The sequence below is a fragment of the Vidua chalybeata genome, chromosome W (genome assembly GCF_026979565.1).
Source record: "Vidua chalybeata isolate OUT-0048 chromosome W, bVidCha1 merged haplotype, whole genome shotgun sequence".
Lineage (NCBI taxonomy): Eukaryota > Metazoa > Chordata > Aves > Passeriformes > Viduidae > Vidua > Vidua chalybeata.
Genome location: NC_071569.1, coordinates 2,195,298 through 2,218,603, shown reverse-complemented (window position 1 = coordinate 2,218,603; position 23,306 = coordinate 2,195,298). Strand labels below are relative to the sequence as shown.

The 23,306-nt window shown below is 45.3% G+C and overlaps 1 protein-coding gene and 1 long non-coding RNA gene across 9 annotated transcripts in view; one reads left to right on the top strand and one right to left on the bottom strand.

Moving 5' to 3' along the window:
- LOC128802372 (ceramide transfer protein-like) overlaps positions 1-23,306 on the bottom strand; it is a 208,831-nt gene that overhangs the window by 126,300 nt on the left and 59,225 nt on the right. The window lies entirely within an intron of this gene.
- On the top strand, positions 2,009-2,518 carry LOC128802375 (uncharacterized). The gene is made up of 2 exons (XR_008435394.1): positions 2,009-2,192; positions 2,326-2,518. It is a non-coding gene; the product is annotated as an uncharacterized LOC128802375 (long non-coding RNA).

Here is a 23,306-nt window from a genome sequence, read left to right as displayed (position 1 = left end):
CCCAACCCCTCCCTTCTTCCCGCTGATAGCGCAGGGAGACGACATAGGAGTTTTGATCAGTTTGTCAACTGAGATTTTCCTTTGCTGCTCAGGGAGAGGAGTCCTTCCCCTGTGAGATTGTGGAGTCTCTCCCATAGGAGGCAGTTCTCTGTGAACTTCTCTAGCTTGGCTCCAAATCTCATGGGCAGCTGTCCTACTGCACCTGCTGCAACGTGAGTCCCTCCCATGGTCACACAGTCCTCCCAAAACTGCTGTGGCATGGGTCACTCTCCCACGGGATGCAGTCCTCCAAGAACAGGCTGATCCAGCCTGGAAGCAGGGGGACCCCTTGTCTGAGTTTAGGGCAAAATTTGGGAGAAGACTTCAGGAAGGAGCCTCCAGAAAGCAAACCCCCCACGGCCCCTCTCTCACCTGGTTCGGGAAGGATTTTTTCAGAGAGAAATGGAAAACAACCTGTTTATTTAACAAGCAAAAACACTCCCTAATACAAAAAAACCAACACCAGATGACAAAACCCTTTCACCATTCTGAAGAGATGACAAATTCAGAAAGTCTCTCCTGGGAGTGGTTGCCTAGGTATCAGTCTCTGGTGCTGGGGATGGCTGCTGCAGGTCACAAAATGCAGACTTTCGGTGTTTCTTGATGTTTCCCAGGTCCAGGTCTAGAGCAGGTTTAGATGATATTCAGGAAAGGGAAAGGGAAAGGAAAAAGAAACAGTCCAGGGTAAAAATTGGACTGCCTAGCTAAACTAACTAATAAGCAAAAGCAAAAGCAAAAGCAAAAGCAAGCAAGCCAGCAAGCAAGGAAGCCAAGCCAGCCAAGCCTCTCTTAGACACAGACTATGGGGGGAGGTGAGCCGGCTGATAACAAGACAAAACAATCCTTCACTTTCAGAGTCAGTCCTGAAGGCACAGAACATAATATCAGGCATAAACAGAACACACGATTTGGGATACAAACACCATACCGTCACCCTAGGACATTCCACCCCTTATCTCCAAATCATCAACATAACTACCAAACATCATGTAAAAACTTCATCAAGTAAAACTTTTATCTTTCACTTACTTAGACTTAAGCTACTTACACATTTCTTTCTATCTCACTTGCTCAAACTTTCGTTATTTACACATTTTTTTTCTGTTTTATGTTTGTGTGGTTTAATGTACAAACAATGGCAGTAACATTGAGCAAATTGAGATATTTGTATATGAGTCTCACCCTACAATCAGGTCTCCCTGAGATACACATCATGTTCTTCTATTTTTCTGCATTATTTACTATGTACAACTTGGTCTCTGAGTAAAGACTATTCTATGAATGGGTTTGTCTGTACTTGAGGCAGAATTTATCTACACTGTCTTTCTTAACAAACTTCTGATATGTGCTACTGGGACTTTATTTTTGTCTAATATATTCAGGGACTCAGACTGGGCAGGACTTGCTCGATTGGTGGAACTTTGGGTGTTAACTAACTAGGTGGCCTTTGTTAAATGTTGCTCTTAGTTTTTGAAAGATCTCTTACTTAATGCTTTTAAGGTGGTTTTTAACAGTTTATTGTACTTCTCTACTTTGCTTGTAGCTGGTGCATGGTAGGGGATATGGTACACCCACTCAATGCCATGTTTCTTAGCCCAGGAGTTGATAAGGTTGTTCTTAAAACGAGTCTTATTGTCTGATTTAATCTTTTCAGGGGTACTGTGCTTTTAAAGGACTTGCTTTTTAAGGCCCAGGATGGTGTTATGAGCCGTAGCATGAGACACAGGGTAGGTTTCTAACTATTCTGTGGTGGGTTTTACTATTGTGAGCACATAGTGCTTGCCTTGGCGTGTCTGGGGCAGTGTGAGGTAGTTAATTTGTTAGGCCTCTTTATACTTGTATTTGGACTACTGTCTACTATACTATAGGGGCTTTACTTGCTTGGCCTGTTTGATGGTAGTACACGTCTTACAGTTATGGATAACTTGAGAAATATTGTTTATGGTTAGATCTACTCTTTGGTCTTGTGCTTACTTATAGGTGGCATTTCTACCTTGATGGTTGTCCAAGACTGAGCACCAAGATGTTTCCTATTACCATCTGAGTAGCAGTTGCATCTGGACAGTTTTCCTTATCTCCTGTTAATAGGCCCATCAATGTCTCGCCTCATGACTCAGAGATAACACTCTCCAAGAGCCAGTTCTGTTTAACAGGTGATTAAGAACACACCTTGTGACTCAAAATAACATCAGCCCATTGTGAGATGCTCCGCCCAGGGGGAGAAGCTAGACATTCCCACCTGGATAAATCCAGGAATTTCTAGACAGAAAGCCAGCCTTTCCACAGGTTTCCAAGAAGACACAGCAACCACATCTGCCACTCCAAGAGGACTGCAGCCACTCCAATTTGGACTGCTACCAGCACGCTGGCCAAAGCGGGTGTCAGGTTGTATTCTGACTTTGCCAGTGGTCTTCCTTTTGTATCATTGTGTGTATTTTTGTCTTTTGTTTTCCCTTTTCCCAATAAATTGTATTTCTGACTTGGTTTTGCTTTCAAACCAGAACAATGGTCTGAGGCATTATGGGCTCATTGTGTTAGGAACAACTCTCTCTTGTGTTGCTAATTTAAATCTATTTTTGACACTCTTATTTTTGCAGCTTGATTTACCTGCTGATTGTTTTCCTGCTCTTTATTAGCTTTACTTTTGGGGACATGAGCATCTACATGGTGAACTTTCACAGGTAGTTTCTCTACCTGGGTAGTAATGTCTTTCTATTTTTTAGTAGCTTAAATTGGTTTTCTTTTACGCTGCCAGTTAGCTCTTTTTTATTTTTCTAGCCATCTTTACAGAGCATTGGCTACTATTTATGAATTAGTGTAGAGGTAGAGCTTTGGCCACTTCTCCCTTTCTGTAATGTCTAGGGTCAGTTGAATGGTTTTGAGTTCAGCAAGTTGACTTGATTTACTATCTTTTTTAGTGGCTTTTGTGACTCGTCGTGTGGGGCTTTATACAGCTGCTTTCTACTTTTGATTCATCTTTACGACGCGACAGGAACTGTCAGTGAAAAGAGCATAGTGTGTTTTTTCTGTTGGCAATTGGTTGTAGGGTGGAGCTTTTTCAGCCCGTGTCACTGGTTCTTGTTTTTTATTTGTGACACTAAATTTTTGACTTTCAGGCTAATTTGTAATTACTTTTAAAATTTTAGGGCGATTCAGTTTATTAATACGCGCGCGCTGCGTGATGAGAGCAATCTATTTGTTCCATGTAGCACTGGTGGCATGGTGGGTGAAGGGAACCTTTTTTCTGAATATCTACCTCAGCACCGGTAGTTGGGGTGCCAGGAGGAGTTGCGCTTTTGTACTAATCACTTCTGAGGCAGCTTGGACTCCTTCGTAGGCAGCTAAGATTTCCTTTTTTGTTGGGGTGTAGTTGGTTTCAGACCTTCTGTAGCTCTGACTCTAAAATTTTAGCGGTCGGTCTCGAGTTCTATTAGGTACTTTCTGTCAAAGGCTCCAGGACAGACCATGGTTCCCGGCTGCAGAGTAGAGCACATTCTTGACTTTTGGTCCTGTCCTGACTGGGCTAAGGGCTACTGCATGAGCAATTTCTTACTTAATTTGGGTAAAAGCTTGTTGCTGCTCAGGGCCCTAATGGAAATTGTTTTTCTTGCGGGTGACTAGGTAAAGAGGGCTCACGATCTGACTGTACTTAGGAATGTGCATTCTCCAAAAGCCTATGGTGCCTAAGAAAGCTTGTGTTTTCTTTTTGTTGGTTGGTGGGGACATAGCTGTGATTTTGTTGATGACATCTGTAGGAATTTGACACTGTCTATCTTGCCACTTCACTCCCAAGAAATGGATTTTTTGAGCAGGTCACTTTATTCTTCTTGATGGTGAAACTAGCTTTCAGGAGGATTTGGATGATTTCTTTTCCTTTTTCAAACACTTTTGCTGCTGTGTTCTCTTACACAATGATATCATCAATATACTGTAAATGTTCTGGAGCCTCATTCTTTTTTAGTGTAGGCTGGATTAGTCTATGGCAGATGGTAGGACTGTGCTTTTACTTCTGGGGCAGTCGGTTTCAGGTGTACTGCACTCCCCTCCACGTAAAGGTAAACTGAGGCTTGCATTCTGCTGCTAGAGGAATGGAGAAAAACGCATTAGCAATGTTAATAGTGGTGTACTACTTTGCTGCTTTGGACTCTAGCTTGTACTGGAGTTTTAGCATGTCTGGCACAGCAACGCTCAGTGGTGGAGTCACTTCGTTTAATGTATGGTAGTCTACAGTCAATCTTTATTCTCCTTCAGATTTATGCACAGGCCAAATAGGGCTGTTGAAGGGTGAGTGGGTTTTGCTGACTACTCCTTGGCTCTCTAGCTCTCGAATTATCTTATGGATGGGAACTACAGCATCTCGAGTTGTTCTGTATTGCCGGCGATGTACTGTTGAAGTGGCAATTGGTACTTTTTGCTCTTCTCCCTTCAGAAGTCCTACTATAGTTGGATTCTCAGACAGTCTAGGCAAGGTGTTTAATTGCTGGATGCCTTCTGTTGCTGCAGCTGCTATCTTAAATGCTTATTTGAGTCTTTTTGGGTCTTTAAAATACTCCTTTTGGAGGTAATCTATACTTAAAATGTATGGGGCTTTTGGGCCAGTCACAATAGGGTGTTTCTTCTACTTATTTCTGGTCAGGCTCATCTCAGCTTCTACTAAGGTAAAGTCCTGTGATCCCCTTGTCACGTTAGTGATGGAGACAGATTTTGCCCTCTCATGTCTTGATGGAACTAATGTGTATTGCGCAGTAGTGTCAACCAAAGCCTTATATTTTTGTGGTTTTGATGTGCCAGGCTAACGGATCTACACAGTTTAGAAAACTCGGTTTTCCTTTACCTCTACTTGGCTAGAGGTAGGGCCCCTCTAAGCCTGGTTATCTTTCTTTGGGCATATGTCTTAGAGGTTCCTTCCAGGGGATTGGATATGTTATCATCATTATCATACTTGGAGGCTTGGCTACTGGCAATTGGGGCTGCTTTCTTTTTGGTGGAACTTCCTCTTTAAGTCTTACTTTCTTTCAATTTACGCACCTGTTGTGCTAGAGCAGCAGTAGATTTTCCATCTCATCTCTTCATGTTTTTTCTGCAATCACGCAAGAAGAACCACAGCTCAGCTCGTGGGGTGTACCTTTTCTCTCTATTTGGGGAACATCTGCGTTGGATACTAGGGCCTCTAATTTGTACTGCTGAGATTTGGAGAAGGTCCTCTTTAATCTCTTTCTTGAGGTTTTTATGATTCTTTTCTATCTTGTCTTCTAATTTCTGTAGACGTGTTTTTACTGCTGCAATTCTGGAATGTGTCGGGCTATGCACAGCATTTGCATATGTTTTGAGCTTCTTTGCTATGTCAAGCACGGTCTCATCCCTCTTATCTCACTTCATTATTGCTAAAGCAGAAGCGTATTCATGTGGCCTAAGCCGTACAAGTTTTTGCCACATTACAGATGTACATGGTACCATGTCTGGATTCTTAGCTGTTATTTCATTTGAGAAGATAATTTCTGCTACTGCCATTTTTTTTAGGCGTTGGATCTTTTGTTCTATAGTTTTCTACTGGGTCTGCTGCATATAAAGATCATCTGCACACAGGTATTTTTGTGCTACACTTTTTAGGACTTGTGCCCAGAGGCTGTGAGGGTTAGCTTCCTTTATTATTTTTTGGTTAATGACAGGATTATGTGACATGGATCTCAAATGCTCCGTTTTAGTGTTATCTAGAATTGTGGCTTCACCTGCAGTATCTTAAAGATGGACTAACTAACTAATTATAGACTTATCTGGTCGTTGAGTGTAATCCTTTCTCAGGCTAGGGAGGTCTTTTAGGGAAAAGGACTCAATATTGGCCTCTGATCTTGTACCAGTTGCTTTGACTCCTGATTTTATGTCAGGAGACGTTGAGGGTCTTTTTCCTGCATCATAATTTTTATCGTCATCCACTGGTCGATCGGTCTTGTTTGTGTACTTTTTATTTTCTGTGCTAGTAGCAACAGCTATTGGTTGAGGCTTACAGTCTGGTTTAGCTGCTGACTTCGAGCTTGGGCTGTTGGTTGCAGCCTGAGTGACTGGGATTGCTGCTGGTTTATCTCCCTGCCCCTCTTCTTCTGTCTGCCGCCCTACAGTATCAAGTAGAGTGCAATAAGCATATGCCAGGGCCCAGCTCGCTGCAATGATCTTTTTCTCTTTAGGGGTATTATGGCACTTTTCTTTCAGGTACTTTGCCACCTCAGCTGGGTTCTGAATTTGTTTACATGGAAAGTCTCAGACTATAGGGTCAGAAAACTCTTTTAAGATTTGGCCCATATCTTCTTATTTCCCACACTACACAGGATTTTCCACACCTAGGTCTATTCCTGGGTTAGGGGTCTTATCAGCCCTTCTAGAAATCTCAGCCCTCATTCTAGAGAAGCTGCAGACTGTATAGAGAAAGCTTACCAAATTAAATATTAGAAAGATGGTTTCTTTAACACTTAGGGGAAACTGAACATTCTCTAATAGGGATGTAATAGATTTAGAGGAGAAGAAGGAAAGCAAAGGCTGAAAAGCCTCATCTCTTGCTTCTCTTCTAACAAATTGGGTGCACAACTATAACTATGAACCATACATTCCTGGAACAGACTCTAGCACTTTTATAAACTTCTTGCAAGCCATTACAACTAAGCCCAGCCCGATGGATATTTTGGTTAGTGCTCTTTTACTGCAAAAACTACGTATTAGGGACAATACTGAAGCTACTTCTGGATAAGAAAATAAACCTAAGGACTATAGAGGTATTAAGACCTCAAAAAACTTTAGGGACTAGAAACACATGCAGGCTTGCACTCCAAGAGACATTATGAATTCAAACAACATAGCCAGTAACTGCTCTATATTAGGTCAGAGTAATTGCAACTAAAATATTATAATAACAGGATTTTTTCCACTTTTTCAAGCACCACGTTGGGTGCCAAAATATTTGTCGGAGTTTAGGGCAAAATTTGGGAGAAGACCTCTGGAAGGAGCCTCCAGAAAGCAAACCCTCCACGGCCCCTCTCTCACCTGGTTCGGGAAGGATTTTTTCAGAGAGAAATGGAAAAAAAAACTGGTTATTTAACAAGCAAAAACACTCCCTAATACAAAAAAACCAACACCAGATGACAAAACCCTTTCACCATTCTGAAGAGATGACAAATTCAGAAAGTCTCTCCTGGGAGTGGTTGCCTAGCTATCAGTCTCTGGTGCTGGGGATGGCTGCTGCAGGTCACAAAATGCAGACTTTCGGTGTTTCTTGATGTTTCCCAGGTCCAGGTCTAGAGCAGGTTTAGATGATATTCAGGAAAGGGAAAGGAAAGGGAAAAAGAAACAGTCCAGGGTAAAAATTGGACTGCCTAGCTAAACTAACTAATAAGCAAAAGCAAAAGCAAAAGCAAGCAAGCAAGCAAGCAAGAAAGCAAAAGCCAGCCAGCCAGCCAAGCCTCTCCTAGACACAGACCATGGGGGGAGGTGAGCCGGCTGATAACAAGACAAAATAATCCTTCACTTTCAGAGTCAGTCCTGAAGGCACAGAACATAATATCAGGCATAAACAGAACACACGATTTGGGATACAAACACCATACCGTCACCCTAGGACACCCCTCTTTCCACCGGGTCTTCCACTGGATCACAGCCTCCTCCAGGCATCCACCTGCTCCATCACACTCCATCATGAGCACCTCCCCCACAGGCAGCGGGTGGATTTCTGCATCCCCTGTGGACATCCATGGGCTGCAGAGGGACAACCTGCTTCACCATGGTCTTTACCACAGCCTGCAGAGGAATCTCGGCTCTGACATCTGGAGCACCTCCTCCCCCTCCTTCTTCACTGACCTTGGTGTCGCTATGTTGTTTCCCTCACATGTTCTCACCTCCTCCTCTTCTCTAGCTAGAAAAAAACTCTGCCTACTTTGTTTTGATTTTCTTCTTAAATATGTTTTCACAGGGTGTTACCAACATCTCTAATTGGCCCGGCCTTGGCCAGCAGCATGTCCATCTTCGGAGCCATCAGGGATTGGCTCTGCCAGACATGGCGGAAGCTTCTAGCAGCTTCTCACAGAAGCCACCTCTGTGGCTCCCCTGCTACCAAAAACCAGGCTGTGCAACACCAATATAGTGGATACCTGGCATCTAGCCAGCATCAACCCACTACAGCTTCACTAAGGCAAATCAGGGAAAAGATTATTCCTGGAAGTATTGAAAAATACCTGAAGGACAACGCAGTCATTGGTCACAGCCAGCATGGCTTCATGAGGGGAAAGGCCTGCTTGTCAAACCTGATTTCCTCTAATGACAGGGTAACCCACCTAGTTGATCTAGGAAAGCCAGTAGATGTAATCTTTTGGGATACTGTCTCTCAGAGTATCCTTATAGAGAAAATGTCCAGCACACAACTGGATAACAGTGTTATGTGATGGCTGGGTAAATGGCTCACAGGTCAGGCACAAAGAATTATAGAGAAAGCAGTGACATCAGACTAGCATCCAGTCACTACTGGGGTTCCCGCAGGGCTCTAGCCTCAGCCCAGTTCTCTTGAACATCTTCATTAATAACTTGGATACAGGACTCAAAGGAATACTAAGTAAGTTTCCTGATGACACTAAATTGGGAGGAGCTGTTGGCTCCCTCAAAGGCAGGGAGGCCCTGTAGACAGACCTCAACAATTTAGACAGATGGGCAATCACCAACCAAATGAAGTTTAACAAGGGCGGGTGCCAGATTCTGTACCTGGGACAGGGCAAACCTGTTTGTGTGTATAGACTAGGGAATGAGAAGTTTAAGAGCAGCACTGTGGAAAGGGACATGGGGATCCTGGTTGATGGCAAGTTGAATATGAGTCAGCAGTGTGCCCTGGCAGCCAGGAGGGCCAACCATGTCCTGGGGTGCATCAGACAAAGCATCGCCAGCTGGTCAAGGGAGATGATTGTCCCACTCTACTCTGCCTCCCCTTGAGTCATGTGTGCAGTTTTGGGTGCCACAAGTGGCTGAGGTCACTTGGTTTGTTCAACTTAGAGAAGTGGGGACTGAGGGGGAACTTCATTGCGGTCTTCAACATCCTCATGAGGGGAAGTAGAGGGGCAGGTAGCGATCTCTTTTCTCTCATGACCACTGACAGAACTCAAAGGAATGGCATGAAGTTGTGTCAGGGGAGGTTTAGGTCGGATATCAGGAAAAAATTCTTCTCCCAGAGGGTGGTTGAGCACTGGAACAGACTCCCCAGGGAAATGGTCACAGTACCAAGCCTGACAGAGTTCAAGAAGCGTTTAGACAATGCACTCAGGTACATGGTAGGATTCTTGGGGTGTCCTGCAAAGGGCCAGAAATTGGACTTGATGATCCTGACGGGTCCCTTCCAACTCAGCATATTCTATAATTATATGGTGCTATGAAATAATTTCTGACAAATTCAGTGGCCTTCTATGACAGGGTTTCAGGGGAGGGGGATGAGGCAATAGTGACTTAATGTCATATATGTGGACTTGTGCAAAGCATTTGACACTGTCCTACACTACATCTTTATCTCTAAATTTGAAAGACATGGATTTAATGGTTGGACCACTTAGTGGATAAGGAACTGGCTAGATGACCACACTCAGAGCTGTAGTCAACAGCTCGATGACAAGTTGTCTTGGGGATGGTTTTGATGCCTTAAGTTTTAGCTTTCATATTTTCAGATTTTGTACTGCGTTAGTATATAACTCTGAACTTCATATAAAGTGTTAGCAAGTGCTCTTCATAGTTTAGTTAGAGAAAACAATCCTTTTCCAGCCTAAGAACCAAGGACACTGTTGCAGCTTCAGGACCAAAAAGTATAAACAACAGCGAATTGAGGACAGCAATCTGGGAGGATGGGACTTCATAACCTGAAGCTGTAATTGGACAATTAATCCCAATATGTAAATGGACCAAAACTTATAAAAGTGTGAAAACTTGTGACTCGCCATCCATCTTGGGTGGAGCTACAGCTGGGCTCTAGTACTGCCCAAGGTGTATCCTTTGATGACTTTTTTAATAAATACCTACTTTATTCCTTTAACACTGTCTAGCCTCTGTTCTAGGTAGCCTCTCTAGGCATCAGGTTTTTATCCCATATAATTTTTGGGGATTTTTTGTTTTGTTTTGTTTTGTGTCGGGGTGGCCACTGCCTTCCCCTCTACCCCATCCTCCCTGCCTCTGGCAGTATCACGATGAGTGGGAGCCAGACAGGGGCTTCTGGAGAGAGTTGGGGCAGGGCGAGGGGCAGATCCTTCCTTCCGGGCAGGCTTTTTCAGCTGGCCATGCCGATGGTGTCTCTGACCAGGGATACTGTTGCTTTTGTAGATTTTGCCTGTTTCTTTTAATTCTTTTCCTTTGGCGCTGTGACAGGGCTTGCTGGCTTGTTTTTCTGCTTCCCTGCTGTTGGGGAGCCGAGAGCCAGCACATGCCAGGCCAGGACCTGGGAACACCTTCGTTCCCTGCCGGGGGGCCAGCCCCCTCCACACAGCCTGGACCCAGGGACCAGCCATCACCACTCCACTCTCCGAGGTTCCTGCTGCAGCCCATTTTTGCCCTTCAGCCTGTCCGCCATTGCCACGTGAGGAAGATGTGACTGAGCTCACGCCACAGCGCCCCCTGCAGTCGCGAGGGAATCATTACACCTGCCCTGCCCCACCGGGAGTCTCCTAGCGCCCTTGCCAGCAGTGACCATAACTACACCAAAGGGGAAAAGTGCCTGCAGCCGAGAGAATACTGTTACTGGGTTTCTGGTTCTATTTGTTGTTGCTGCCATTGTTGTTGTTTGTTTACCTTGTTATACATATACAGACTAGTAAAGTCCTTTTCCCACATCTTTGCCTGAAAGCTCCTTAATTTAAAAGTTATAATAATTCGGAGGGAAGGGGGTCATATTCTCCATTCCAAGGGAGGTTCCCGCCTTCCTTGGCAGACACCTGTCTTTCAAACCAAGACACAAGTGAAGACCAGTGATGAGTGGTATTCCTCAAGGAACCAGCACTGGTTAACATCTTTGTCAGTTACATGAACAGCGGGATAGACTGCACCCTCAGCAAGTTCACTGACAACACCAAGCTGTGTGGTGCAGTTGACACAACAGAAGGAAGGGATGCCATTCAGAGGGACCTTGACACATTTGAGAGATGGGCCCATGTTTTGATTTGGCCCAGCCTGGTTTTTGGTAGCAGGGGAGGGTCACAGAAGTGGCTTCTGTGAGAATCTGCTAGAAGCTTCCACCATGTCTGACAGAACCAATCTCTGATGGCTCTGAAGATGGACATGCTGCTGGCCCAATTAGAGAGGTTGGTAATGCCTCTGTGATGACATATTTAAGAAGAAAATCAAAAGAGCGCAAGCACAGTTTTTTTTCAAGGGTGGCGAGGAGCCAGTGCTGGAGGCCATCCTGGTACAGTCTGCAGTGATGTGCCATGGCTGCCGCCATCTCAGCACGGCCTGTGGCGAGCCTTGCCTGCCTGGCTGCCCCTAGCCAGCCACACTCAGCCCCCTACATGAAGAAAGGCGTTAAATAGTGCCAGCACGGTGGAGTGCCACCACTGCCTGCTCGGTGGTGGCAGGGCCACATGACCAGCGGCGAAAACATGGCAAGTGACTCTCCAGCACAGAACCTAGACAAGATCAGCCTTCCTGTAGGAATCTTTGAATTGATGGAACTCGTTGAGCAGTGTGGTGACGCGCAAAGGGCAAAAGGTTTTGTGAATCTGAAGTTAGAAAGTTTTCTTTTCTGTATTCCCCTGAGCATTTACCCCTCCCCTGAGTTATTCCCATTGGATTTGACCTGTAATGTATTCAGGTTGGACACTGTCTCTATTGGTTTTACCTTATCACCCACGGCGGCCGCTGGCCAGCACCTGGGGGACAGGGGCCGTGTGAAAAAAAAGGCAACAGAGCAGCAGTTTTTCTTCTAGTCAGAGGAGGAAGTGAGGACATGTGAGGGAAAGCAACATGGCGGCATCAAGGTCAGTGGAAAAAAGGGGGAGGAGGTGTTCCAGTGTTGGAGCCAAGATTCCTCTGCACGCCGTGGTGAAGGACCATGATGAAACAAACTGACCGACCCCCTGCAACCCATAAAGTCCATGGGGGATGCAATCCACTTACAGCCCATGGGAAAAGTGCTCACACCAGAGCAGGTGGATGCCAGAGAAAGCTGTGGTTCAGTGGGAGACCCAAATAGAGAGAGGGCCCCTGCTTCCAAACTAGAGCAGCCTATCCTTAAAAGACTGCACCCTGTGGATGAGTGACCCACGCCACAGCAGTTTTGGGAAGACTGCCTGTGGGAGGGACCCCACGGCATAGCAGAGAAAAGACTCCTCTCCCTGAGCTAACAGAAGATCTCAAGTGGCAAACTGACCAAAACCCCTATGCCCTGTCTTCCTGCACTGTCAGTGGGAAAGAGGGGAGGGGCTGGGGGGGGGTAAAAAGGTGTTTTAAAGGCTTGTTTTACTTCTCATTATCCTCTGACTCTGTTAATAATAAATTAACTTTATACCTTTAAATTTTAACCTGTTTTGCCCTTAGCATGTTTTTCTCCCAGTCCTTAACTCATGAGCCCTTCATTAATTCTTTTTCCCTCTCCTCTGTCCAACTATAGAAGAGGGTGAGCAAACAACTTTTGTGGGTGCCTGGCGCTTGGCCAGTATCAAACCATGACAGCCCATTCATGCTAATCTCATAATTTTCAACAATGCAAAGTGCAAGGTCCTACACCTGAGTCAGGGCAATCCCCATCAAAAATACAGGCTGGGTGAAGAATGGATTGAGAGAGCAGCCCTAAGGAAAAGGACTTGGGGGTGCTGGTGGACAAGAAGCTTGACATGACCCAGCAATGTGAACTTGAAGCCCAGAAAGCAAATTGTGTCCTGGGCTGCATCAAATGCAGTGTGACCAGCAGGTCATGGGAGACAATTCTGCTCCTCTACTCTGCTTTCATGAGACCCCACCTGGAGTACTGTGTCCAGCTCTGGGGCCCCCAACATAAGAAGGCCATAGACCTATTGGAGCAAGTCCAGAGGAGACAAAGATGATTAGAGAGTGGGTAAACCTCTCCTATTAGGAGAGGCTGAGAGAGTTGGGGCTGTTTAGTCTAGAGAAGAAAAGGCTCCAGGAAGACCTTAAAGCAGCCTTCCAGTACCTAAGGGGAGCCAGAAAATTGGAGAGGGACTTTTTACATGGGTGTGTAGTGACAAGACAAGAGGGAATGGCTTTTAACTTAGAGGTGTTCTGGGTAACCCAAAATGTTTCTGTATTCCATTTGTATCTGTGCCCAAAATTGTTGCTGTCTTTTTAAGACCCAGCACTGTGGCCAGAAACAGGGCTGGGAGGTTGCCGGGTCCCTTTAAAAAGTAAGAGCACCCAAGCTGAGTTCTATTTTGCCTGGTGGCTTTTGCTCAAGGCAGAGGTTACACTTCATCGGAGGTTGTTTCGGGAAGGTTTTTCTGGGCTCACAACAGTAGCAACTAGAAAAGCTGCATTTTGCAATCAGAAACTGTTCTGGAATTAATTTTGCAACATCTGTCAGGAGAGTGAAGCTTGAGCCGGTCTGGGGATGAGCCATCACACTTCGCTGCTGAGAGACAGTTTGTCTCTGCGTGCCCCCCCAACACACCAGCATCTCAGAAACAGCAGCACCAATATCCGCAGAGTCCATCGGGTGGCAGGAAGAAGCAGCGAGCAGCGGTACTGACCTCACACACATTGGCAATCCTCATCTGCCACTAGAAGTTCTTCATAAGCTCCTACCTTCCCAGGAGGGTTTTTTGTTCGTCATCATTTCCCTTTGTCTCCTAGACTGCATGGTTGCCTTCAAAGAGCACCATCTTGGAGGGGGGGAGGCAGTCACCATTTTCCCTTTGTCTTTCAATCCACAAGGTTGGCTGTGGGCCCACCATCTTGGGAAAGGGAGGGGTACTCTGGCAATTTTATTTTTCTCTTTGTTTCCATGGAGTTAATGAGATTTAGCAATTTTGTATCTAGTCATTATTTACTGTCATTTTTTGCCTCTTGCTGTTTTGCTTGTTAGTAAGCTACTATTTTTTCACTTCTATCTACTCATATTTAGTTTCCCCTTATTAGTGGAAAAGGATTGGTTAAAACTATAACAGGAGGATAATCATTCCACAGTGTCCACCTCTTAAATTGTCTTAAACCAAGACAATGGGTAGATTTAGATAAGACAATAGGAAGAAATTCTTTACTGTGAGAGTGGTCAGACACTAGAACAGGTTGCCCAGAGAAATTGTGGATGCCTTATCCCTGGAAGTGTTCACAGTCAGGTTGGATGGGGTTTTAGCAACCTCATCTAGTGGAAAATGCCCCCGTGTATGGCGGGGGGGGGGGGGCTGGAACTAGATGATCTTGAAGGTCCCTTCCAACCCAAAATATTCAATGATGATTCTATGATGAATACACTAAAATCTGCATGCTTGACCTTCCTCTGCTTCCCCTGTGCTGCTGGCTGCCCTAAGTAACTGAATGTACTTTTTGCCCTATGTAGTGGGTTGATGATGTCTAAATGTCAGCCACCCACGAAAGCCTCTCTATCACTCCCCTCCAAGGCTGGACAGGGGAAAGAAAATATAACAAAGGGTTCATTAGTTAGGGACTGAGAGAGTTCACTCACCAAATACCTCCACGGGCAAAACAGGCTCCACTTAGAGCTATTAACTGAATTTATTGCTACTAAAATCAGAGCAGGATAATGACAAGTAAAATAAAACCTTACAAACACCTCCCCCTCACCCCTCCCTTATTCCAAGCTCTACCTTCTACCCCAGAAGTGCAGGGAGACAGAGAATGGGGGCTATGGTCAGTTCATCACACATTGTTTCTCCCACTGCTCAGGGAGAGGAGTTGTTCCCCTGCTCCAGCATGGGGTGTCTCTCACAGGAGATAGTTCTCCATGAACTTCTTCAACCTGAGTCCATCTGATGAGCAACAGTTCTCTGCAAACTGCTGAAGTACTAAGGCTTGAAAAAAAGTCCATGAGCCAAAGTTGACCTCTAGATGAACCTTTCAACAAAATGTTATATAGATATTTGCTCATTAACAAAGTATTATTAGCAATATAAGTATCCGCTCATTGGCAAAACATGTATTTACCTTTCTGTATTTAGAAACTGGACAAGGCCACATCTGGCCTTGTTTGAGGGTATATGATCAAAGACAATTCCCTTGGTTCCTCCTTGAGCCCTGGCCAGGCTTTGGGAGAAACCCAACAGGAGAATGAAACCAGATGTTCCTGCACTAAAAGTAATGTTAGCTTGTTTATTCAACAGTATAAAAATGGGACCCTCTCACAGCAAAGTTGGAAGCCTCATTGCCTGTAGGTAGACACACCTGCACAATTTCCCAGTTACCAGGAATGGTTCTCCAGTTCTTCCCTGTGACAGTGGCTTCCCCAGCTTGTGCAGACCTGGATAAAGGGGTAAATTATTAGGGTAACTAGTGTTGCATCATTCTTAATCACTATAGGCATTCTTTTGTAGTAATGATTAGGTGCATTGCTTAGCTTATCCTTTTGTGATTCTTTGCAGTTTTACATTATAATAAATTACACTTATTCCTTAAGTTGGTGTCTGTGTCTTTGGTGCTGATCCAGCCCAATAGCAAAATAACTGCTGCAACTGAGTCCATCCCATGGGCAATAGTCCTCCCCAAACTGCTGCAGCATGGATCACACTCTTCCATGGGGTGCAGTCCTTAAAGGACAGGCTGCTCCAATATGGGCTCTTCTCTCCACAGGCCTCCCACCAGGTCACAGCCTCTTCTCAGGCATCCACATGCTCCAGTGTGGGTGTCTTCCATGGGCTGTGGGGGGTTCTCTGAAACCCCGAGGTGTTGGGTTAACAGGTGTTAGTGTAAGGAAAGAGTTAAACAGAGAACGACAGCAGCAGTGCCAGCAGCACCAGCAGCAGGTCTCTGACACAGCATGTACCTGAGACAGAACTGAACAAACTAGTTTCTACTTCTATGTCAACATAGACGCACAATCTTCACACTCCTTTACCATGGCTTTGGAGACAACAATGGAAAATGTCAAGAGGACAGATTCATTGTAGGACTGTGATCATGTCTGTAAACTGTAACAAAAAAAAAGCTCTTAGGAGTAAAGATATATATATATATATATATACTGATGCTACCGAATAAAATTTAGATTCACTCTCTCTGCTGGTGGGTCTCATCTCTTCATGTATCACACTGTGGTCCTCCATGAGCTGCAGGGGGACAGCCTGCTTCACCATGGTCTTCACCTCAGGCTGCAGAGGAATCCCAGCTCAGCTCTGGTGCCTGGAGCACCTCCTCCCCCTCCTTCTCCACTGACCTTGTTGTCTGCAGAGTTGTTCCTCTCGCATATTCTCATCCCACTCTTCCCTGGCTGCAATTGCAACTGTGCAATAACTTTTTTTTTCCTTCTTAAATATGTTATCACAGAGGCATTACCACCATTTCTTATTGTCCCAGTCTTGACCAGCAGCAAGTCCATCTTTGGAGCTAGCAGGGATTGGCTCTGCCAGACATGGAGGAAGCTTCTGGCAGCTCCTCACAGAGGACACCCTTGTAGCCCAAACCGCTACCAAAGCTTGACCATGCTAACCAAATACACCTTATTATTTTTCTGAAGCTCAGCTTATCAATATCACAAGAGTCAGATGGAGAAAGACTTCAGCTGTGTCTCTTTCCAGGATGTTTGACCATGTCTTTCCTTGGTTGTAAAGCACTGAAACAGGTTGCCCAGGAGAGTGGTTAAGTTGCCATCCCTGGAGGTATTTAAAAGACACATAGATGTGGCACTTAAGGACATGGTTTAGTGGTTGTTCTGATTTAAAATGAGATGGAAATTAAACTCCAAGCAGCCACTTTTCCTTCCCTCCGTGCACCCACCCCACCCCATACAGAACAAGTTATATTTCTTTAAAAAGGAGTCTATACAGCAGTTGGGGAAGATGTTGGAAAATTCTTTTAGAGCAAAGAATAATAAGAGAAGCACATTATGACCTGACCACATATTTGAGACACTCTCAAGGAAAAAAGATTCATTAGAAGATCTGGAACTAATAATTAGCATATATGCATGCATTCAGGAAATGTAATTAATATGTAATAGAAATATAGTGAATATCTATTAGGTTCATGAATATAAGCTAGTCTGTTAGGCTGCAGGGGATGCATGTTAGATGGAGAGATCCCCCCATGTACTCAGGCTAAATAATGTCAGCTTTCTAACCCAACAAACCAGTTTATTTCCTGGTTTTTGGTGACACCCACTCTGGTGAGAGAGGGACAAAAAGCAGGGATTATGTGTTGAAATAACAGTTTACTAGAAAAAAACAGCAATGAGATTAATACCAAGAGTTAATTCAATTTTTACTGTGCCTGTGAAACTTTTAGCAGAGAAACAAAGCCTGGGAAAGCTGCTTTCAGCAAGGACAGTTGGAAGATAAGAAGACATCTGGTCCAGGAATGCAGTGATAGACAAAACAAAGGACTGAATCTCTGGGAAATTAGGGTGGGAATTTATGGCAATGAGTAAATTGTACTATGCATGTAGCCACTGTATATAAGTAACCCTCTTGTAGAATCACGTGTCCATGTTAGGTTAGAATCTCCTGCATGCACATCAAGCCTGAATAAATGATGCCCTCTTTAACACAATTTTAGTGATGGAGAGTTTGACTCCTATATTTCTGACATTGGTAACAGTAATTTGGCAACCCAGATGGGACTTCAGCCTTGAGCCCCAGATGGTCTGCAGCCAATAAATCTCTAGCTAACTCTGAGGTATTCTTGGGGAAAGCTTTGACTTCTGATCATTTCCTAGGGCTCAGGGAGAATCCCTGGGTGAGTAAAGGAATAATTTCAATTATTTTGGGGTTATTTGGTATGGGGTATATTTGAGTTACTGGAAAGGGGGGTTCGAGGCCCAAGAACTGGGGAGAGTAAGGGGTTCACAGGTAACCTGGGTTACACAGCCCCTGAATAAGCTTACCAAAAATGAGGGTACACAGAGGGGTTTCAAGTTTCCCCTCTTCTTTGGGAGTTTCTCCTTTTCTGTGTATAAGGGGTTCTAGTCCCCTGGAAAAAGAAAAGGGAATAGGTGTTTGAGCCCCTTGGTAATATTAGAGGTTTTCTTCGGGAGGTATAATCGGACTAAGTCTGCAGTTTCTCTGTCTCATGGTGGCGTCGCTATCTTGATTTGGGTGAAGGACGAGGAAACAAAACCCAGGCTCAGTTTTCAAGTGGAGCTCAGCTCCAGCCTTAGCTGGAGAGTGGTGAAGTCTGTTTAATTGATTTGTAGTCCTTGCATTTTTCTTGAACTCGGAGTATTTGTGTATGATAGTGGTGTGTGGTGATTTGAGTTTGCTGGCATATAAAGCAGGGATGCCCATGGGATAAAAATATCTTTGCTAAAAGAGTGTTCAAGAGTGAGTGAGTTTGCTGAGGCTTTCGAGTATTATTGCGTATTTGGTTGGACTTCTGTGTATTTGGTGTTGGTGGGTGAGATTGCATTTGTGGTCTTGGAATGCCCTCTTGTGTCGATTTTAGTGATTGCAGGTCTGGCACTCCCCCTCCCCCACTCATACTTGTAATTATTGCATCTAGAAGCAGGTTCTCCTAAAAAAAAAAAACAGTGGGGGATAATATCCTAAATTCTCCATTGAAATGTATATTGAACCACTGGAAAAAGCAGGAAAACCACTAAGTAAACCTGTACCAATGCAATATTGAAATGACTCGTGGCCTTTATGTGCTTGAAGAACAAACTAAATGGCCAAAGAGTGGTACCTTAAAGCACAACATCATTCTACAGTTGATGTTGTTTTGTAGAAAGGAGGAGAAATGGGATGAGGCACCTTATGTAGATTTGTTCTTTAAGTTGAGAAAGCACCCAGAATGGCAAAAGAGACATTTACATGTCCAGTCAGAATCCTTCATGTTATCGTTAGAAAAGGAAAAGGCAAAGGATAGGAGACTGAAGTGATGTTGTTCCTCTTGTAGTATCAGGCATGGCTATCTATAATGCAGTAGTCAGTGGGAGGATGATGTAGAGATAATGGTGGCACCAGATGTGGAAGATAGGGAGATAGAGGATTTGTCTGTGTCTGAGACTTGGGGAGTGCAAGGAGGGGACAGGCAGTCGGAAAAGAGCCAGGAATTACTTTCAAGCCAAGTGGCAGGGTGGACCCGGCGTAGACAGGAAGCAAGAAGGCAGGAAGGGGATAAACAAGAAGTCTGTGGACCAGAAAGTGGTAAGTTGGAGAGGGGCAAACAGGACGTAGGTGAGAAGGAAAGGGGTGAACAGGAGGTGATAGCACTGCTCCTAGAGGGAGTAGGAATTTGTTGCCCAGTGGTAGTGAAGGTACATTTCTCTCAAATGGATCTTGAGGCATGGGCAAAATGGGCAGGCCCCTAAAAGGTAGACCCAGACAAAGTAGAAAAAAAATATTTGAAACCATTCTCAAAACCCAGAACCCTGATTGGACAGACATTCAGGTCCTGGTAGATAATTCATTTAATTGAACAGAAAAGGAGATGTTGCTCTGTGTTGCTAGAAAGGAGGTAGAATGGAAGGCAGATTGCCAGGAAAGGTGACAGCATTTTTCATCCCAGGACCCCCGCTGGGACCCCAACACAGGAATGGGAAAAGCTGCCCTAATACGATATCAGAATTGGATATTGTCTTTAAACATGCAATGCCAAAGGCAATCAATTGGTCTAAACTTTATGAGGTGAGCCAAGGACCACTGGAGATAGCATTAATTTGCAGAATGCCTAAGCGTAGCTGCCAGGAGATACACTATTATCAACCCCGAAAAGCCAGAAGAAGCTGTACAGCAGACTTCTATATTTATAGGGAACTCAGCCCCGGATATTAGAAAAAAGTTAGAGAAACTGGAGGGAGATCACTCGTGAGACTTAAGGAAACTTTTCAAAGTAGCCTGGACAACTTTTAATAATAGGGGAGAGGAGGAAATTAATAGAATTAAGGACATGGAAAAATAAAAAGAAGAGAGAGAAAGACAAAAAGAAAAGGAAAGAGAGAAGAAAGAAAGACAATGAGAGAAGGAAAGAGAGGAGAAAGAAAGAAAACAGGAGCTGGAAAGGGAGGAGAGAAAGACATAGGGATTCAGTGTTGATAGCAGACCTGCAGAGGACGCCATCCAACTGCAGAGCAGGGAAAGGCCCTGATCCAGAAGGGTTATGGCCAAATAAATGCGCATATTGTAAAAGTTTTGGGCACTGGAGAAGGGACTGTCCCCAGAGGCTGAGGGGGTGAGAGAGCTACCCCTACACAAAGACTGATGGGAACAGGGGGTGGAAAGCCCAGCTGAACCCTTGGTTACCATAGAGTTGGGGAAAGAAAAAATTGACTATTTAATAGACACTGGGGCTACTTATTCAGTATTAAATACAAACCAGGGAAATTTAAGCCAAGAAACTGTAAACTATGTTGGTGCAACAAGGAAATCAGAAAAACATTCTTTAATCCTATGAATTTAAAATTTGACAAGCAATGGACAACACACCAATTATATATGGCAGAGTGTCCAATTTCTCTTTTGGGAAGAGACCTGTTAAGTAAATTGGAAGCTAAGATTACATTTAAAAATGGGGGCATACAATTATTGGTACATGAGACTAAAGCCACCGAGGCAAGAACTTTGATGTTGGAAGGAATACCAGAAGCAGACAACTCTGAAGGAATACCAGAAGCAGTAGAAAATGCAGTAACTCCATTGGTTTGGGCCAGCGAAACTCCAGGATGTTCCTGACAAGCTCAGCCTATAAGCACTATCCTAAAACCTGGATCAAAACTCGTAAGGCAGAAACAACATCCTTTAAAATTAGAAGCAAGAAGGGGAGTTGAGTCTAATAGAGAATTTCAGAGATTGGATTATTAATTGAATGTGAATCAGAATACAGCACTCCTATTTTGCCAGTTACAAAGCCTGGGAAAGCCAAATATAAACTAGTACAAGATTTATGAGCAATCAATCAACTAGTTTAAGATAAACATCCTGTTGTAGCCAATCTTTATACCCTGTTAACAACCCTTACAGAATATCAATTGTCCTGGGGTGACTGTATGATCCTGTATCCCCGATCATCTGCTCCATGCCCAGACATGAGTCCTGTACCTTCAAGTTAGGTCCGGGAGAGGGAGGGGAAGCGGTGGAATTCTTTTGGTGGCCTGTGTTCAAAATACAGAAAACTCCTTCGTTTTTTGTGGGAGGGGCCCCTGGGCTGCCCTGGGAAGTTACACAAGTATAAGTGAACTTATCCATCAGATGTTATGCCCTCCCTGATCTATGTCAGTCAACAGCTGGTTTACTCCCTTGCTCCAGAAAGTTCACTGTTCTCGTTACCCCTATTGGTTCTTTCTGTAAAGCCACTCCTTTCCCCTCTCTCCATTGGTTCTGTGTATGTTACTCCATCCTTGTTCCTCCCATTGGCCTTTCCCCTGTTGGTTCGTTTGTACCCCGACCACTCCTACCCCCCCCACTGCTGTGTGCCCCGGCCCCGCCTTCCCTCGACACTCTCGGAGCTGTCTCCCCCTGTGAGAGGTTGTCTCCCTGCTCCTCTCCTACCTCCCTCACCCTCTGCCTCTCCTACAATAAACCCTCGTCGAATACAGCAGCCTGAGCATCCTCCTGTTTCTCTGGTGGAGCTATCCATAACTATCTGGGCACCTGCAGATCAGCCAGCTGCGGGCCACCCTGCTGGACCAGATCTGCGGGCACTTTACAATTGGCGCTGGAACACACTGTCCACCCCCTGGCCAGTGCGAACGTCTCCTCGAACTTCTCGGATCTGTGACCCGGATTTTCAGGACTTTAAGCGTCGTTCCGAACCAATTGCAAGAACAGTTGTGCTTTTATCTAAGAAGACCTCTGCTTCCTGGCCCTGTCGACACCCTGTAGAAGTCCAAACCTGCAGCTTCTGGAGAAGCTTTGGACCCTACAGGACCGATAAGACTCCACCACCCTTCCAAGGCTCCTTTCTTTTCGTCTGTGTCTTCGTGTGGTGAGTTTTTGCTGCTGATAGCAGCCGACACAGGCTCGTTGCTTTATTTTTCCCTTTGCTTTGGTTGGAATTTTAATTGCTGTGGGAAATATGGGCAATCGCCTTTCCCCAGCGAGACAGGAGTTCTACTCCCAAGTTAAATCCATCCTTGTTCTGGGGAACATTTCTTTTAAGAAAAGGGAGTTAAAATCCTTTGTTAACTTTATGTTTGAGCATTTTCCCGATGTCACTAAGGAAGATGCTTCATCTGTTATGTTCTGGGGAAAAGTTGGGAGATATATTTATGATTTACATGTTGCTGGGAACTTTAAAGTGGGGCGTTATTTTTCTGTTTATGATTCCATTTTTAATTTAGTTAAATCGAAAGCGGAGAGTTGGGTCCCCAGTTCTCCTACCCCTCATTCCTCCCTCCCCAATCCTATTCCCACTTCCCCTAAGGGTGGGTCGGGAGACAGACCCTGCCAAAAGGCACAGGGTTGCTGCCGTCTGCCTGCTGCTTCCCGTCCCACTCTGTCCCTCTCTTGTACTGGGACTGGCCACCCCAGTATGAGCTCTACCCACTCCCTCGCTCCACAAACCCCCGATCCCTGTTCTAATCCCAGTTGTAATGATAGTTTTAATAAGGGGTCAGCTATACAAAATGGCAACGGCCACATGGCTGATTGTCAGACCCTACAAAATGGAGTTTTTCCTCCCTCATCGTTCCCTCAGGTTCCCGCCACTCCATCGCCACTCCCCTCATTGTAGGGTGCCGCCCCTGCGTCGGGTCCCTCCCTCGCCATTGCGTCGACTTCTGTGTCGTCGGGACCCTCCCCTCCTGCCTCCCTGACCACACCCCTGGGTGGGCCCCTTGTGGGTGGGACAGGCCTACAGGAAGGCCACGCCCCAGTGGGTGGGTCAGGCCACACCCCCTCCCCTGCCTTTTCCGGTTCCCACGCTACCAGAACCGGGAGCAGGCCTGGCCGGAAGCAGGCCATCTTAGCCTGCAGGGTCTCTCATCACCGAGACCCACCGGTCAAGGGGAGGCTCCGCGCCCTAGCCCGTCCTGCTTCATCCTCAGATGAGGATGAGGACAGTGATGACCCCCGGCCTACCACCATGCCGGGGGAGGGTGCTGGGCCCAGATCAGGGAAGAGGCCATCCGGGATGGGGACCTGTATCTCGCCAGGGACCTGGGAGCGTTTGCGGCACCTGTGATTTTGAAAAGAGGGAAAGAACCCAGG